This window comes from Cydia fagiglandana, chromosome 2 (assembly GCF_963556715.1).
Source record: "Cydia fagiglandana chromosome 2, ilCydFagi1.1, whole genome shotgun sequence".
In the NCBI taxonomy this organism is placed as follows: Eukaryota; Metazoa; Arthropoda; class Insecta; order Lepidoptera; family Tortricidae; genus Cydia; species Cydia fagiglandana.
The window spans coordinates 23,127,183-23,145,128 of NC_085933.1; the positions used below are offsets into that span (position 1 = coordinate 23,127,183).

At 38.2% G+C, this 17,946-nt stretch overlaps 2 protein-coding genes across 2 annotated transcripts in view; one reads left to right on the plus strand and one right to left on the minus strand.

The window, feature by feature from the left end:
- LOC134678545 (multiple C2 and transmembrane domain-containing protein) overlaps window positions 1-13,319 on the minus strand; it is a 143,762-nt gene extending 130,443 nt beyond the window's left edge. The window contains exon 1 of the mRNA XM_063537182.1: window positions 13,244-13,319. The gene's annotated coding sequence lies outside the window, so the exon portion shown is untranslated. The remainder of the gene's footprint in view (window positions 1-13,243) is intronic.
- The window catches only part of LOC134678739 (uncharacterized), a 336,630-nt gene that overhangs the window by 136,280 nt on the left and 182,404 nt on the right, over window positions 1-17,946 (plus strand). The window lies entirely within an intron of this gene.

Here is a 17,946-nt window from a genome sequence, read left to right on the forward strand (position 1 = left end):
AAGAATGTCACTAAAATGTCCCAAAACAGGACACCTTTCAATATTGCAGTTGAAAAAATGTTTAGAAACGTCTGTTTACCTCAGATATCGATTTTAAACGCAATCGGGTAATTTCTAGAAATGTCTCAAAAAAGGACATCTCTCAATATTTCCCTCGGAAACAAGTTTCGAAACCTTTGGGCACCTCAGATATCGATTTTGAACGCTATCGGTTAATTTTAAGGAAAGTCCCGAAAATGTTCCAAAAAGGACATCCTTCATATAGCCGTCGGAAACATGTTTCGGAACCTTTGGTAAACTCAGACACCGCTTTTGAACGCATTTGGTCAGTTTCACAAAAATGGCCTAAATAAAAAGGACATTAGGTAGGTACATACAAAGTAATCGTCAATCCGAATTGACGATTGAGGATTGACCGATCAATTTGAATTAACGATTAGTAATCGTCAATCTTCAATCAGTAGATTTAGAATTAGTTTCGTCAATCGTCAATTCGAATTGATCGGTCAATTCTCAATCGTCAATTCGAATTGATTTTTTGCCAACACTGCTATCATGTAACTGAACCACTTCATGTTTGGGCTCGTTTGATTCGTCTCAACAAGACCTTGGACACAAGTTAGTACTCAGGGTCTGATGATGGAGCTGGACTGTGGCCACGGGTACCAGTCTACCATGTAACTGAACCACTTCGTGTTTGGGCTCGTTTGATTCGTCGCAACAAGATCTTTGACACAAGATACTACTCAGGGTCTGATGATGGAGCTCGAAGGTGGCGACGGGTATCAGTCTATCACATAACTGAACCACTTCGTGTTTGGGCTTCGTGTTTGGTTTATCACCTAGTGTCAAACATCTTGTTGAGACGAATCAAACGAGCCTAAACACGAAGTGGTTTAGTTGAATGGTTGATTGGTACCGGTGACCACCTTCCAGCTCCATCATCAGACTCTGAGTATCACCTAGTGTCAAAGATCTTGTTGAGACTAGTCAAACGAGCTTAAACATGAAGTGGTTTAGTTGCATGGTTGATTGGTACCGGTAACCAACTTCCAGCTCCATCATCAGACTCTGAGTATCACCTAGTGTCAAAGATCTTGTTGAGATAAATAAAACGAGCCTAAACACGATGTGGTTTAGTTGTATGGTTGATTGGTAATGGTGACCACCTTCCAGCTCCATCATCAGACCCTGAATACTGTCTTGTGTCAAAGATCTTGTTGAGACGAATTAAACGAGCCCAAACACGAAGTGGTTTAGTTACATGATAGACTGGTACCCGTGGCCACCTTCCAGCTCCATCATCAGACCCTGTGTATCTTCAGTTTCTTGTAACTTGATTCTTGTAAATAAGCGAGTACCTATAATTTCTTTCGAGTAATATACGTTCATAAGTACGAGTATGGGGCTATTCATAAATTACGTCGTTTCAAATGGGAGGAGGGGGGGGGGGGGTCTGGACATCGGATGATGGTAGCATGACGTAGGAGGAAACAGAGTCATCCGAAGCATGATTTTTAGATGATTCGAGGGATGGGGGGGGGGTCAAAAATAGATGACGTAATTTATGAACAGCCCCTATGTACATTTGCACTGCATTTAGTATTTTCGTACTTACCAAATAACAGTTTTAGGACTTTATAAGTTAAGTACAGTTAGTGTTGTTATGGTTGATTTCAATATGCTTCGCGATGGATCAAGAATGTTTAATCCATAATTGTAGTGCGAGTGTGGTAGAAGGGATCGGAATACTGAGCTCGCACGGCCTGCCGCAGCGCGTAAAATACCTAAACTCGCTCAACCCCGAAATGTAATAGCACTCTTAAGAATCTGCCCAATACAACTGTAATTTTAGTACCGAACAAGAGAGAGTCTCATTTATGTACTGCCTAATCTGTGCAGTCCAACAGTTAAAACCGGGTAGATCGGGTAGAAATTGGGCAATAGAACTGTAATTTTATCTGGGATATATTTCACCCATTGTAAACTTGTAATGTATGTGTACATTATTGATAATAAATATGAATATGAATAAAAATAGTGCATAAGTAGGTAGGCCTTATTGGAATATGTCCGGTTCTCTCATCTCACGATATTTTACTTCGCCGAAAAGTCACTGCTAAATATGAAATATAATTTCGTAACTAGCAGAACCTACAAATAAAGAAATATTTTATTAGAAAAAGTTTTATTCAGAATCTAGTAAACGAACTTACAAATAAAGAAATATTTTATTAGAAAAAGTATTATTCTTTGTAATCGAAGTCTGTCACTTATGTTTGAGCTAGCTTCAGAACAACCAGGGACACTCATAGAACTATCTTCATCTGAACTGGATGTGCTTGAATCCGGCACGTTGATTACGAATTCTTGGATATCACCTACTTAGCGGTCTTTTATTCGAGATGCCGTAGGTACTTTTACACAATCCTGAAAAAGAAATTACATATAAATATGCATATATATCAAGACTATTTGTCAGTTATTTTAGAGATCATGAATGACCTGCATATTTATGAAAATTTTATATATTTTGAATGAATATACTTACCGATTATGTACCGGAGATAAGTTACTTAGGGGGCTTATTAAATAGGTAATTATTTAATATTAAATACAACATCAATACCCGCGAATAGCGGAAACACGTTCCGCGACTTTTTGTAAGTCGATAGTCAGCTTTTAGCCGTTTTCTTCCCGCTGACAAAACCGAACAATGTTAAATATAATTTTCCTTGTATTTTTAATGTACGGTTTTATCGTGTTTTGAAAATATTTTATACATAAAACTTGCGGTTTTTGTTAATAAAAATATACAATCACAGAAGTTTGTTTACTTTTTACAAGACAGGTGTCAAAGGTTTGATTGCCATATAAAATTTAAAATGTTAGTTCCCGTTTCTGCCACGACTCTTCTCTTTCCGCACAGACTCTATCCATGGTTATATATGATCGCAGGGATTAGGTCATTAGGTCTAAAAGCTGGCTAAATTTGAAACGCCTACATCTCCGCCGGAAATGAAATTACGAGCCTCTGAGCCGCACAATTTGGTTTCAGAATAATATTAACGTGGGCTTTCCCTTTGTGTAATAATGTTTCGAATTAATTGTGTTAAATAATTCCATTTAGTACAAGTATTACGCTAAACTACACACGTATTTTACACGCACGGTGCGTAGGTATGAAACGCGCTAATTAATTAAAATGTTCATCCAACATTGTGTTTGTACCTTGTTTGACGTTTACGTAAAGGGGCCCATAGATTACCATTTCGCTGGACGATATCAGCCTTCGAGCAACACCGGCTTCCGACACGTCGGAAGGGAGGGGCCCAAGCGATATCTCACCGTACAAATCTTTCTGCCATTTTTCGCGGGGGGAAGGTGCACACAGTCGCACTTCTCACACACTTACATACAAAATCCAATCAGAGGCCCTACCGCGAACCACGTTCGACGTGTTGCCTCTCTATGGCGCTTGTAAATTCATACGTAAGTGTGACAGGGAGGCAACACGTCGAACGTGGTTCGCGGTAGGCCCTCTGTAATGACGACACAAATACATAGAAAATGACACACGTCAAAGACAAATCTTGCAAACCTCGATCTCTTTTTGTGTACGGACGAGTGACTAGTGTCACAACACGCACACTAACACATTTTCGTTGATGTATGTCATTGTATTCTGAGAGATGAGAAGTCGGATTTGTCGCTCGACCGATCCGCAATTTGTACTGGCCGCCTAGCCAAGGTTACAATCGCTATCGCTTCGACAACGAAAAGCATTATGTATCTCTATCGCTCTTCCACATGAGTGTGACAGTGACAGTTGCGTTTCGATCGCTACGGAGCGTTAGCGATTGGCATCTTGGCTACGCGGCCTGAGCGAGCAAAATCGATAAATCCAACAATTACTTGAGACTAAAATATAATAATTATAATTAAATGTAATTAAACGTATGATATGTAAAAAAATATATTACATGTGAAATGTAACACTTTCTTTTTGTAAATTTGATATCCCCGACCTCTTTTTATAACAAAAAACCGAGCAAACAGGCATTTTTGTGCAGCAGTGTTCACGCGCGCGTCTGGACTCGGTCTAGTGAAAAATCCAAGTGCAACTAGTTTTATTACCCGCGGTAGATTAAATTGACACGCTAATCTTGTACCTCGGCAGAGGGGAAATAGTGCGAATGCCGCCTCCCTTCCGTGTTGCTCGAAGATATCAGCCTGTCAGTTTAAACGCAAAATGTGACAGCTCCGAACAACTGACAGGCTGATATCGTCCGGCGAACTGGTAATCTGTGGGCCCCTTTAACTAATCTGCGATAAGCATAAGCGTCGCTGTCTCAAACTTTCCGTCGACACATTTGACATGTCCCTTTATTATGAAATGCGTACCTGATATAAAATCGACCGGTCTGGCCTAGCGGGTAGTGACCCTGCCTGCGAAGCCGATGGTCCTGGGTTCGAATCCCAGTAAGGGCATTTATTTGTGTGATGAACACTAATATTTGTTCCTGAGTCATGGGTGTTTTCTATGTATATAAGTATGTATTTATCTATATAAATATGTATATCGTCGCCTAGCACCCATAGTACAAGCTTTTCTTAGTTTGGGGTTAGATTGATTTGTGTAAAAAAGAAAAATAAAGATAGGTATAGATATACGTAAAGGTGAGTAAGTTTACGTTAAATGCGTACAGAACCCTATAGTCTGTATCTTTAGGTATTTAAATAAAAGTAAACAAACAATTTGTACATTTTCGGGTAATTATAACATTTATTGGTTAACCGATCAATTACAAAACCGCCTGGATCAGTAACTGAATGACCTGACTAAACCTACCTACATTATTTGATCGTGTAATGTTTTCATCTACCCTCAACTGGCTTAAGGAGCCATTTGAGGGTAGATTTTGTTTACTTTTATTTAAATACCTAAAGATACAGAGTATAGGTACTTATTTACCTACGAGTACAAGTACAACATATACATATTAATTATAGTACTACATCAAATAAATAGATTACTTACTTAATAGAAGCTTGTAAAAATGTGCGTGTTCTTGACCCGAATGATTTCAAAATTAATTAATTAACAGAAGTTATTTTTAATTCCACATACCCACCTGGCTGGCTGGTGGCTTTCCGTCACGTTTTATTCATGCCTCTGGGGACCGAAGGGACAGTAGGCAGGAAATTGGACAGTTAGTAAACACATGTCACGATGCCCGCTGTCGCATGTTGGTAAGTATATAGGTACAGTCAACTGTAATAATATGGGAGGGCAAATCATCTCGAAAATATATCCCATAACTTTTATGTCAGTAAATTAAGAACTATGGGACATATTTTTGAGTAAGTTGTCTACACCCATATTTTTACAGTTGACTGTAGTACTCCCAGAGTAAATATTTGAGAGAGGTAATGCCACCTACAAAAGGATGGCATGTGAAAATGTTTTGTGAACTGTTTTTGTTACAGATTTTTATTAAGACTAGCTCTAGGTACGACATAGGGTTGAAAGCCCCATGCGCCCGTATTTGGGAGCATCACGGCGATCCCAAATACGCGCTGCCATAAGCCAAACTACATGAAGGCCGATATCAGACACTGCTTTAAATGCAATCAAGATATTTCACATCGGCTGCATCTCTGACACAGTCTACCTTTTAAAATTCCTAACTTTTCTCAAGTTATTTTTAAAAGCAGGTCACCTGAAATGCCACCCGAAGTGAACCTTTGATTAATAAATCACGGCGATACGTTCGTTCGCTCGTCAACACTGGAACTCCATTATTACTGGCCGTGTATTTATTACCAGCGGGAGAACCAAGTTCTCGTATTAACCAGTATAACGTGACAGAAGGGCTTCTGCTAGGTGGCGCGGTTGCACGGAGCGGGTGAGCGGGTCAACGGAAATTAGTATGAGCGTTGCTAAGGGCGCTATTCCACCTGTATAATTTCTTTGTCAAATATCATTGCGTCTCACTCTCTGATTAAGCAAAATGTGAGACGCAATACCCATTGGACATGTGGAATACTCCACCCTAACTGGCTCGGACGCGTGCGACGGATTTTACCTACAATGGCATCCGCGTGCGTGCACCCGTTCTGAGGCCTACCGCGAAAACAGAAATTCGCAAATTGCGGGATCTTGCTCTTTTACTCCAAAGGCGTAATTAGAGTGACAGAGAAAGATGCCCGCTATTTGCGATCTTCAATTTTCGCGGTTATAGCCCCGTGCACCTGTGCCAGCTAGCGTAGGTAGGTACGCCCAAAGTTTCGTCTTGTGCGGTACCTGTGATTGTCGTGTCATCATCATCGCTCGCCTAGTGTCTACATTGTCTACCTACAGCCTACAGCCTGCGAGACACAGCGATCGGACCTTTCTTTCCCACCTATAGTTGCTGCCGTCGCCGTCGCCAGTCACGCAAAGTCGTGGCCGAGCCGTAATGTCAACCTTTGTGCATTCCAACAATGTTCACGATGACGCGTCGCACTACGATACTTAGGTGTGGGTTTCAATGGTTACCAAACTTTGTTGCAAGTGCATATGATCACGGGGGATCCCCCTATAGTCAGTTATAGAGGGTCGATGTTAGTATACCTATTATACTGGTACCCATGAGCCTTCAACCCGCCCGTGCTCGGTAGATTGGAATATTCCCTGCAATGAATGGCTCGAATTGATACGTCAATCTTTTAATTGGAGCCTCTTAATGCCAGAGCATTGTATTCGAAATTAATTAAATTGATACCTTTTCGTTCTTTACTGGCCTGGCCTTCATTTCATTCTCTTTGTCTCATAAGAGAGCTTTTTATACATAAACGGAGTTTATGTTTGTAGTGTGAGAACAAATGCAGGCATTTGTTCTTTAGGCTGCCTAACCACTAAGGCAGATGAGCAGCATTTAAGTTTCATAATCATTAATCTTGATAAAAAAATATGAGGGGATTTTGTGTTGCCTCCTCAGAGCTTTAACAGCTCAATATTATCTTTGTATTTCTCCGCAACTTTGTTAAACAAATGTTGCAGATTTTGCCGACAATCTATTTTATTAAAACCAAGTATCTATCTATATGTACGTCTAGAGTACAGTCGGCGTCGTATAGTAAGTAGCATCCAAAGTATTCAAATAGTTCGGTACACCATATAATATGTATGGCGTACCGAATGTATGTATTTGGATACTTTGGAGTTTGAATGCTACGTATTATACATATAACGCTGACTGTACAAGCAAGTACAGTCAGCATCAAAAGAAACGAGTCAGATTACGCGTCAAATGTATATAAATCTGTATTCTCTAACAGCTTAACAAAAAGTCCCTATTATTATTAAACTGTAACAGGTACTATAGAACGCGAAATATAGAGATACTTATATCTCTACATATCTGGAAAAGTAGGTATATGGTCAGGCAGATACTTATTATTTGTTGTTTTCAACCGTTACTATTGCTGTTGACTGTACGTGATTGTTGCAGATTGTCCCAGCTTCCCGTTTTATTGCACGCTTGTGTACAACTAGAAAACAAGCAAGTACGTGATTGAAATTTCTTGCGGGATTCCCGGCTTCCTTTAAGTTTCATGGCACGCTGCAGTAAAGGGGCCCACTGATTAATAGTCCGCCGGACGGTATTGGCCTGTCAGTTGTTCGGAACTGTCAAAATTTTGTTCTAACTGACAGGCCGATACCGTCCGGCGGACTGTTAATCAGTGGGCCCCTTTTGGCTGCATTTCTAGCATTATAAGAAATGTAAAGAACACATGTGTAGTGTAAAGTCCTTGTTGAGCAAGCTTAAGAAGAGAAGAGAAGAAGGAAATTATATGATTATATATAATCGGCCAAGTTGTTCACAAGTATCTGAACAAAACCTAAGTGCCTGTTCATCGGTACTTATATTTTTTACTACACGTGACTGAAAGACTAGTCAAAGTTGTTACAGATATTCCCAGCGTCCCGTTTTAGTGCACGCTTGTGTAAGTCTGGAATACAAGTAGGTGCGTGATTGGATTGCTATGTTGTGACGTCACCGCCCGCGGGTGTTCTAAATCAATGTCGGAGCGTAAAGTGCATCAAGTACATGTTTATATCTTATGGCTCCTCTACACGATGGGCCAGCGCCGGCCACTCCAAGGGACGCAGCCATGCGGTAGAATGAGATAGCAATAGCACTTGCTCCCTCTAACGCATAAATGCGTCCCTTGGAGTGGCCGGCGTTGGCCCATCGTGTAGAGGAGCCATTAGCTTCAAACCTACTTCATAACTTTTCTTTCCTACATCTGCTCACCTAGGGCTACCATATACAAATTTAGAATTTCCTGACAAAATTCCTGATTTCCGAATAATTTTTGACGACGGGGGGAGGCCTAGCCGTTAGCGATGACCACTCGATTAAGCCGATAGCCGCGTTCGCGTTTTATTAATTTAAGTTTGAAATGTCTATCAATTCAACAAATTCCTGACATGTTCGTGTTCCGTCCCCATTCCTGACAAAAGGCCAAAATTCCTGACATGTCAGGAAAATTCCTGTCATCTGGTAACCCTATGCTCACCCGACCCAATACCAGAGGATAATATAAAACAGGGGCTCCCAAACTGTCACGACGCGTCACACGGCGATACACAGATATCATTATTTATGTAGGTACATAGGTGGGGCGCAGTACAAAAAAGATTTGGGAAACCCTTATATAAAAGTTCCGACATTAAATTTAGTAATGTTTAATATGTAGCATTACAAAGGCATATGGAATTCGGACAGCATCGAGAAAAGTTGGCAAGCAATCAAAGTTTCAAACTCCGCGCCGCTAGGGAGACATTTTGAGTTGGTAAAATGTGTAGTGGCCTCGCTTGAGGCTATTTGGGACATGAAAATCTTAAAAGTTTTGAGTTGGAGTACCTACTTTTTACTATAGCGATATACTTAAGAGCAAATAAAGAAGATAATTTTGTTCGAAAATTCCCTTACAAATTAGTCCATGCACTTTAATGTAAGTAATGAAATATAGTGTAAAATGTTGTTTATATATTTTTTAATTATACCACTTTTTAGGGTTCCGTACCAATAAGTTACAATAGGAACAATAATGGTGCGACTCGGTCTATCCGTCCATCTGTCACATTGCTAAATTATATCTCGAGAACTACTTATGCACATTGTAAGTGTTTTATTTTCATCACACTTACCCGAAAAAGATTTTCATGCAGGTGTACTGAAGGACCTAATGCCTTGTATTGTTCCTATTTGTTGTTGATTCTGAAGAAGAACTACCTACGACCTATAACTCACTAAGTGAATTATCTTCTTTCTTTGCTCTTAAGTATATCACCAGCAAGAAGTACTCCAACTCAAAGCTTTTAAGATTTTCATTGTCCCAAATAGCCCCAAGCGAGGCCGCTTCACATTGTACCAACTCAAAATGCCTCCCTAGCGGCGCGGAGTCTGAAACTTTGATTGCTTGCCAACTTTTCTCGATGTTATCCGAATTCCATTTGCCTTTGTAATGCTAGTTATATTAAACAAACTAAATGTAATGTACCTGTAAGGATTTATAAATTTAATTTACAGATGTCAATCACAATGAAAAAATCAATTCAACTGAATTGCGGAATTGGTTAACCCTGGTGTTATGTTCAGTAACATAATTTTGTTGATTATATTACTAAATTCATATGAATGAACTAGGTAGTTATACCTAAATGAGTTTTACTTACTAACGTTTATGATTTAGTATTTTTGTTTATGTTAAAAAAAAGTTTAATATACCTACGCTACAGAGTTAGCTTGGACCGACTCTAGCCTGCTATGTTACTCGACATGCAACAATTTCCTCCAGTTAGAATCAAGATGTACCGACTGGCCGCCCATAAATAACCGTAATTACGCGGCTCCCCCCACCTAACGTTAATTCGCAACTTTCTGGAATTTCCCCCTGTACCGCATTATTCTGTGTCTGCATTCCTTTACTTCCTTATTCGGCCCAATTCGAACTTTAAGATACGTCAGTTAATAGATCTAGAAAAGATATGGATTAGATATGTCAGTGTCAAACAAGTGTCAAAAGCGACGTTTCTTCAAACAAAAACGTCACTTTTGACACTTGTTTGACACTGACATATCTAATCTATATCGTTTCCATATCTATTCTTTGACGTATCTTAAAGTTCGAATATGGCTGATTGTATTAGCTATGTAGGAAGCATTTCATACAAGGTGGTGTAGAGTTTACTTTTATTTTTACATTTCTTTCGAAGTTATAATACAATCAGAAAGAACCAATTGATACAATCAATAGGAACTGCCCATAAATAACAGCCATTAATGCCATTATGCTCATAATCGTCATACATCTAGCACCACTTCAAGTATGGACTCTATCAAGTACGAATCCCAACCCAAACCAACCGAAAATTTACAAAACAATTCACGGATTCTACGAAACACATAACTTCTCCACGCTTAAAACTACAATGTTTACCTAAAATATTGACTAGTCCCGCATGCGTTACAGTTCGTTGTCCTAGATTCACATCGGTTTGGCAACCCCCGACCAATATCACTGGCAAGGACTATGTCTAGACATTAAGGGTTCTGCGACAGAATGTAACATGCGAGCATTGACATATATCTTAAAACAGGCCTTACGGGCAATATGAATGGGGCCAGTACAGTGGTGTCATGCACACGATTCGAGCCAATCGTGCAGTCTAACTCCACAACGCGATTGGTAGCTGAGTTCGCATCACGCGCGCGATTGGTCGCAACTAGTTGCGTTAGACTGCACGATTGGCTCGAATTCGTGAGTGACATCGCCAGAACTAGCATCATTCTTATAGTTCGTTTTTTTAGCATTATAAAGAACTTGGAAGAAGGTTAGCGATTTTGGCATGTCTTTTAATTGAAAAACGCTTATTAAAAATCAGTAACTATCATTTATGAAAGCAGAAGAATATAAATGATCGTATTAGATTCATAATTTGTTACATGTTTGCCGTAACTTATTTTTAAAATGTGTTTTTCAATTATAAGACACATCAAGATTGTTTACCTTATTTCTAATGCTAAAAAAAACGAACTATAGTGCCCATAAAGCTCGTCTTTAGATGTATATGTTAATGCATGGGAGATTCAAGAGAGCTGGCGTGGATTATACTTATGTAAGAACATTGACAGATTAGGACAAATCTTACGTTAGCTCTATAAATCAACATACATATGTATACAAGTGAGTAAAACAATTATTTACTTAATCATTTTTGTCGTTAAATATGTAGGTTGCTTAAAAAACTCGCTTTTCCGACCAATCCTACCAAATTAATAGGTACAAGAATAAAAACATTTTTAAGTTTAAATCTCATCAACACTTCTGTTTTGAGTTCAACTGAGCTGATGGCAAAAATGAGAATGAACTTCATCAACAATGAAGAATTGATTTATGAATGAAAAAAATTTTTTATTTTTTTATTTAGAACACAAACAGTCACATAATACAAATGGATTTTTAGTACAATGTAGTGTACTTAACATACTTAAGAAACAGACCTGGAGGTTCATTGATGAGTAGGTATATAATGTTAACATACATAATAACCGCAGAAAGAGAAATAAAATTGAAATTATGAGCCATATCTACTTAAACTAAATACAGTTTATAACTAAATACCAGTCTTCCAAACAAAATCAATATTGTTTTAGATTATATAGAGGGTAGGTAAGTAGAAAATTGGTAAATAAGTTTAAGATCAATATCTATTTTAGTATTATCGGATAAGTAGTCATCAATTTATTTTACTAGGTAGGGTTTGGTATGTAGGACAATCGGAAAGTTACATTTATACATTTTGTCATTTAAAACGATTTTTAATACTTAAAACTAAAACAATTTACGTTTAAGTTCAGCTTTGAGACTAGACAAGGAAGACTAGTGAAAAGGATCAATGTCATGTAAGTGCCTATTAACATAACTAGGATAATTTATAAATCATTAATCATAAATTTTCATAATCAATCATCGAAAGCCCTTAGATTTCAGGGAAGGTCAATGTTACTAGAGGGGAAACAGCATTCTCCCTAAACGAAGTTTTTATGGTTATGATTTTATTGGGGGGGTAGTAAAAGCATACATGTGACAATTAGGTCATATAACACCACTGGTCATATAACATTTCAAAGGAATGTTACACTGAAACCCAGGACTTATGTAGATTAATATGGTTTTTCTGAACTGTACAGGTTTCGCGAATCAACATATATACTATACTTTTGCTGAGTACCTACATGAATGACATTACAGAATGACCAGCGATATTCAAGATTCTACTTGTACAGTCGCCATCAAATATATCGGAGCAGCCGAGGCGCTCACAAATATCTGAACACGCCTCTATTGTCAAGGCGTTAGAGTGCGTGTTAAGATATTTTTGACCACCTCGGCCGCTCCGATATATCTGATGGCGACTGTAATCTGTCATTGTTGTAAGCAAACCCAAAATAGTACACTGTGCAACATGGGGAGTAAGTTGAATATCCTCTAGCCGCCCGTACGTCAAACCTTGCCAAGCAAAATGAAACTTTATTTTGTCAACACAAAGTTCAAATTATAATGGAACATGAGACCTTTTTATAGGTCTCTGGGCGGCTAGAGGATATTGCAAACGAGAGTAAGTTAAATCGCGACACGGCTTGCCGGAGCGATTTATAGACTCGAGTTTGCAATATTATTACGCCCCGAGTTACACACAATGTTTTTCATGACACTTGCGATACAAAAATTAAGTATAAAGAGAAAAAACTGTTAATTATGGCACTAGAAACTTCATAACTCCAACAAAAAATAAGTATAAAGAGAAAAAACTGTTAAAATTATGGCACTAGAAACTTCATAACTCCCTAGGGAGAACACTTTTTCTATAACTCCCGCTAAACCTGCGTGCAATTCCACATTTATTGAGTGAGTGTGATGAAAAATACATAAAGTAATACTATGAATAAGAATTAAGTAATCGGTCCTAATAATCTAATTGCTTATCGTGCTTGCCCTGTTCCATACAATGCACTAAACGCCGGGCTAGCACCGCTAGCACGACAACGATTTCAACCACTTTTAATTTACATATTACGTTCTTCAATTACCATAATTACAGAAACTGCTGAAGAATTAACTCGACCTGAAAATTGCAGAATATTCAAATATAACCAGAATACTTAAAGAGGTTAATTAAACTTACTTTTCATTAATAACGCATCCAAATCCAAAAAGCGCACTTTTCACACACACACATTCAAAAAACGCAATACACACGACCGATTAGCTTTAATCTCATCAAGTTGCACAGATAAAAACAAACACGCACAATTTTAACGAAACAACAAGGTTATATTACAAAAATAACATTCGTTATTATTCACAGGGTTGGGTTTTTATTAATGAATGTTGGCTTGCAAAAACAAAAGACGCGCGGGGGTGGAGCGTAGCGGGTCGCTCGCGCGGGTTGCCTCTACGTACTGACGTAGAATTTTGGGGGGAAATCGGTTTGCGCACGTAGCCACCCTGGCGGCGCTTACAGCGCTGTGTGAGCTTACATCGTCTAGCCGTAGGGGGTTAGTAGGCCGGTGGGGTAGTCAAACTGCATCTCGAGAGAGCTCTTAGTAGTCTGACTCGTGTACATTAGTACAAATGCAGTGCGTAATTGTTTTCCATCGTACTTTCTAGGAAACTTTCGAATTTATCATGCTTCTTCAATCAATTTCAGTACTTTTTGTACCGAGACTGACTAAAATAGCAATACATGTTCGTACGTTTCCGTGAAAATACGATGGAAAATAATTATGCACCAGAACTGTATACGTGGAATAAATAGTTATTTGTTTTACATGGGGGCAAAGTTGTTGTTTATCCGCTCGTGCTAATATTGATACCCGAGCAAGCGAAAGATTCCAAAATTGAACCACGAGTGTAGCGAGTGGTTCGAATAATGGAATCTTGAGCGTTGCGAGGGTTTCAAAGCACGAGGGTTAAACAAAATTTTTCACCACACCAACCCGAAGCAAATATTAAATGTAAAATATCAAACAAAATCAAACCAAATCAAATCCAAATGAATGTTATTAAATATTTATCATCCAAAATCATCATTTAAAAGTCAATTCTACCAGCAAACATAAGAAAACAACTCAAAATTTGCATTTGATTACTTTGCCTCACATGTGGAACAATGCAACTTTGCTATTCGTTTTCGAAGTGCAAAGTAAGACTTTCCGAGCTGGTGTGGTGAAAATAATAATACATAATGTAATTCAGTATAGGTCCCACTGCTGGGCAAGTGGGCAAAGGCCTCCTTTCATGCACGAGAAGGGTTACACAACACACACATGCAACAGTGCATTTAAACTCGTAGCACCACGTATCGCCTGTACGCCGTAGAGTCCGTAGACCATAATGTTTACGTAGTCAATATTAAGTGATTGTAAAAATGCCGTCATTATACTTATACATATGTATATGCCGACTAGATAATAATAGGACTTTTTATATTTATGTAGGTAACTTACTTGTAGAGATTTCCAATGAGGGATTTTCCTTCTTGCTTCATTTTAATTAGCCTGACAAGTTCTTTTTTAGCCCTGATATAATGTCGCTACAAACAGCTTACATATAGCAACAATACGTGTACGTCATGAATAGTCGGGACAGTGTGTATTGGCATCGTGCAAGAGCGAGTGAGGTATACAATTATGTACATGTGAGTTGTAGAAGTATGTTTCCCAATCGAAACCCAATCGAAAGAGCATGTTTAGTTGATAATTAAGTATGAATAATTAACCTATCCGCCATAATTTGATTGTAAATATTCGACCTCCGTATATATATTTACCAGATTCAGTCACTCGTGGTGGTAATGGCTCATTCTTATAATAAATATTTTTGATTATAGCACTAAAGACGCCTTAAATGAGAAAAATAATAATTTAATAATTAATATTCATATTTAGTACAAAACTAACCAGTTTATTACAAACTCACTATGAAAATCAGTACCCGTCATGTCAACAAATAATTTCACAACATTGTTTAATGGAATGCTACTGAATCCCGTATCCTTTTTCTGTCGCAAGTATTTTAATGTATTTAAAATTATTTGTTTAGCATCGGTGTGAATTTTTTTGGGCATTTTGATTGCAAAATCTATTATTATCCTGAAATATTTACAATCATTTTCGATTTGTTTACATCGGTGACATTCAATGACTCAATGATCATTCAATGATTCAATGTCGGATGTCAAACAAAATAATTGCCATTAAAATAAATTAGTTCCATCGAAAATCCGCAACGTGGCGAGGGCTAAAAAGGAACTTGTTAGGCAAAACTATCACATTCTCTAGCCGTAGAAAGTAATTAACACGTAACTTATTATGAATCTGCATTGATGTTATGTGCATTACAGATCTACTGAAATCTAGTAGATCTTTTTATAATACTAAACTCGATCTTACTGGATCTAGTGTAAAAAGTAACATATGGTAATGTTATCACAGTCCTTAAAATATTTATATTCTCTTTAAGAGCCTATTTTTCCTTTGCTAATGACAGGTGCATTATTGTTGACGTATGGATGCTTGTTTTTGCTTTTTGCTTTTCTAATGGTAATGATAAAGAGTTTTGGTCTGGTGACCATAGATAAATAATAAGGTATTATTTAAGTATGTGGTAGGTATTTAGCCTTGGTAGCCTACTAAAAAACTTAAATACAATTTACCCTAAGAATACTATGTGCAAAGATTTGTTGCAAAAATTGCATGAAAAGCACACCACTACGGGTCGCGCACCCCGCTGGCACCACAGAAATCCATTTATTTTTGAAAAAGGAACAAGCTACTGAAAAACAGAAGAATTTTTTGAGCTATTTGACACATTTGTACTTGAATAACCATCTGGGCAACTGTTTAATATTATATTTTTATATAAAATACATAAAACATATAAAAAATACAATATCAACCGCTTTAACAATAGATACTTATCTGCGTAGGTATATACATTAAACATCTAAACTGCATCATGCTTAGGTGAGTATTTTCTTTTTGTTAGTTCATAAATTACATCATCATCTGTTTATTAGTATGAAGTTCATAACCGGTCACAATTAAATGTGAACCATAATTGAGTCGCTTAACTTCAAACTCGGGTAAATCCATCTGTCAGATTATGCGATTTTGGTATTAACAAAACGTAATAGGGTAGATATTTGCTGAGAGGGTCCAATGGATTTACCCGAGTTTGAAGTTAAGCGACACAATTACATTTGCTATAAATTTCCTCATTTATTTGTACATTTGTACTATCCCTCGTATTTAGGTTCGTGTCCCATATCCTCTAGCCGCCCAGAGACCTATAAAAAGGTCTCCTGTGCCATTCTAATTTGAATCTTTGTTTTGACAAATCAAAATTTATTTTTGCCTTACCAAGCAATTTGATATTCTTGTTTATTTTTATGGAAGTATTGTTGGAAGCATCCAGGCTATAATATTCCATAGAACAAAACTAGAAATAGTAACCTATGCTGGCGCCATCTATAAAAACCTATGACAGCTGCCCTCCTCTTGGCCTAGGTACAAAACCGATGTATTTTTGTTAACCGCCATTAAATGATTCTTCCACAATTACAGGTGTCCTGGAGTATGGCCCGCTAACGACCCCTGCTGGCCCAGCGCGGGCGTCAAGTCCGGCCCGCGGGACGGCCGCTGCATCAACGGCAAGCAGGACTACCCGTACCCGAGGCTGCCCGTCTCCTACTGGTAGACACGGCAGTTGGAAGTCCACTGGTTGTCACTGTCACGTGGATACTGGTAGTACGTGACTAGGGTCGTCATTGTATAATGTCAAGTGAAACAGTTGTTTTGTAATAAATTTATTAAAATTAACATGTTTGTGTTTAATTGGTTCTTATAGTCGGAGGTGTCCGCTAAAAAAGGGAAAAAGGGCACCTAGATGATACACCATGATGAATTGATGATGATTAATGACCAACTGTCTGTCAGGCATGCATGTATGCATGATAGTATAGGAAACTGTTGCTCTAAATATTGACTCTTTGGACGTTTTGACTCAACATACTCTTAAGTTACTCTATGGTTTTCATGTACCATTTAAAACTGCATGAAAAGATCATTAGCCGGCTTGGAGGATATGACCTTGATCTACACTTCGCGATATTATAATGAAAATTTGCTGCCGAATGCTGGCAAATAATCTGCGAAAAGTTGGTTGGCAGAATACCTTTTCTGATAATCAAGAGCAAATCAAGAGCAAAGAGCTAAGTCCGTGATTTCAAGGTTTCGGAATTCCGTATAGCCAGGATTTAAAGGTAAAAAGACATTAGAAAAACAAATCACTTATGAACTAAATGCATCTATAAATAATACTAAATTAAAACTCATAACCCTAAATATATCTAAAATAAAACAAGGAATATAAAAACTACTGAAAGCTCGGAGTAATTAACAACGGAGACGCCATGTCTAAAATTTTCGGTACAAAATAGTCTGCCGTTTATTGCGGGGGAGGGGCACATCAAATGTATAGGTACGTCATGTCAGATAAACGTCAGTCCATACATATGGTTGACATGTGGTTGACCATTGGCCGCCTATTTTCGACAGAGGGGAACGCCTGTTAATGGCGGCTCCATTGTTAATTACTCCGAGACTGAAAGAGGCCTCCCCGCGCTAGAGTCTGTGCGGAAAGAGAAGAGTCGTGGGATTTGAGGGCGCGCCAGTGCTATTTTATGATTTTTGCTATGCTGACAACACTGGTCACGTGATTATAGTATGACACTAAAGGTCATGATACTTGAATCCATTTTGTTCCGGTTTTTTACCACGGTTTACTAAACGGAGCCTGGTGGTGGTGTCGGCTCGTCAACTCAAT